The following is a 2449-nucleotide window of genomic DNA, read 5'->3' on the forward strand; positions in this document are numbered from 1 at the left end:
TCCCTAGCATCCTCTTCATACATAATACTTAGACTAAAGCAATGAACTGAAGCACCAGCAGCATATTTACTCTACTGTGCAGCCAATGTCAAACTCAAGGCAAAAGACAGCAAAATATCTTACTTCTGGGCTCCAACAAAGTGACAAACTGTGTAAAAACTCAGTCCTCCAATCCTCCTTATGCAACTCAACAGCTTCTTTTTAAAAAGGTGCTTTCTTTCTTTCTTTTTGCTAATTAGAATATGAGAGATTTAGCAGATGGTGACTGGACATTCGATTTCTTTAATTACTGTTAAACTAAATTTGGTTGGTTGCTGCTGTTAAAAAATGTTAAAAAATGTTCATAAACAAACAAGGAGTGGAAATTTTGAATATATGCACTTGAAGCAAACCTTTTTGATGACTGCCTCTGTCAGTGCGCCCCAGGGCAGCTGTGGCTACAATGTAGTTTGCCATCACCAAGGTGCGAATGTGTGTGTGAATGGGTGAATGACTGAATGTAGTATAAAGTGCTTTGGGGTCCTTAGGGACTAAGTAAAGTGCTATACAAATACAGGCCATTTACCGTTTACTTAACTAAGAGAGAGTATTTCTGTTCCTGTGTCTGACAAAATCCTGGAGATCCTGTACTTTGAGTACCTTATGCTAATACACTTAAAAACAAAGTCAAGCATGAACATATCCAACTTAATGCTTTATGTAATTTTGTACCATAAACACTGATTTATTAAGTGACTACAGGCAATGCTGAAAATGGTAGGAACCCCATGAATGCACTTGTTTCTGGTACAGTTTTACCCCAAATCTTTTGGCATGTCTTCATCACCAAATGCAGATCATGTGCCTCCATCTCACTGTCCCAGCATCCTCCACTCTCACACCAGCCCTCTGCATGTCTTCCTTCACTATATCCATGGATGTTCTTTTTGGTCTTTCTCTTTTTCTCTTGCCTGGCAGCTCCATGTTCAACATCCTTTGTCTGTTTCATTCTCCAAACCATACTTTACAGCAGGTCACACTACTATTACGTAAGGCTTCCCTTTCTGTCTTGCTGCTATCCTTTTGTGGCAAAACACACATTTTTGATAAGATCTCAAAAGAATTAATCTTTTCCAATTTCAGCTGTGGTTCATTGTTTAGCACTGTTGCCTCACAGCAAGAAGGTCCTGGCTTTAAATGAACTAGGTGGGGGTTGTCCAGCTACTCTGGGTGGGTTCTCTGGCTTCCCCCAACAGTCCAAAGACAAGCATCAGTTTAGTGATTTTAAATAAGTTGTGACCATTAATGGTTGTCTTCCTCTACATATACATATATACATACATATCTCTATCTAGGTATATATCTATATCTCTCTCTGTCTCTCTATCTCTCTCTCTATCTCGATAGAGAGAGAGAGAGAGATAGAGAGTATCATCATGCTCTTTGAGTACAAATAGGTTTTGTGTTTACGCTTCATGCAGCTGAACGTGGAGCCCTACATACCACTATGTTTACCCAGGGGATGCTGTACCTTGTAGGAGGAGGCTGTCAGAAATGACTACAGCAAGACAGCTCCTCCCAAAGCAGAACCAACTTTACCCCAAATCAGATTTGCACACGATTACACGTCTGCCTCATCACGAGATATTTTAAATACAGTGAGGGTTTCTACAGACACAAACATGCCTCTTCAGTTCAATTTTATTTATATAGCAGTTGACTCAAGTGTAAGGTACAAACTACAATAAAAAATGGACAAGAAAACGGAACACCACAATGATCATATGACCCCCTATGAGCATTACTTTGGTGATATTGGCAAGGAAAAACTCCCTTTTAATAGGAAGAAACCTCAAGCAGAACCAGGCTCGGGGAGGGGCGGCCATCTGAGCAACTGGTTGGGGTGAGGGGAGAAAGATCAAAGAGATCTTGCAGTAGATAGCCAGAGATTAGAGGATGCCAATGTTCACATTTTAGAGAGAGAAGACAGAATTCCACTAGGATTTAAATACCTGGTGCACTCCACCGTTTGGGTTTAGAACTGAAGAAGCCTCTTGAATAAGAGTTGAAACATCTTCAGAAACTTAAATAAGACTTTCTCTTACAAGGTTTTAAAAGTGAATGTAAATCAGGCATCAAGAATTTGATAAAACATCACAGACATACCTGCAGTTCAATGTAGAGACATTAAAAACATTCCCTTGCTGTAACATGTCCAGGATTACACAACTGAAATACATGAATTAAATGGATAAGTAAAAAGACTCAATGAACTTATAACTTGGTAAGTATCCAAGTAGGTAAAAGAAATGGTTCTTCGTACGAGGTGTACTATAAATGCAAATGTTATCAAACTGATCTAAACTTCCACTCTTCAGCTGTATGGAAAAAACACTACTTATTAACTTTTATATTTATTTAATAATGTTAACATTTTGTTCAAATAAAGTCAGCACATGACAGTTGTGGA

Source organism: Pundamilia nyererei, unplaced genomic scaffold, assembly GCF_000239375.1.
Source record: "Pundamilia nyererei isolate P.nyererei 1_Seehausen unplaced genomic scaffold, PunNye1.0 scaffold00089, whole genome shotgun sequence".
In the NCBI taxonomy this organism is placed as follows: Eukaryota; Metazoa; Chordata; class Actinopteri; order Cichliformes; family Cichlidae; genus Pundamilia; species Pundamilia nyererei.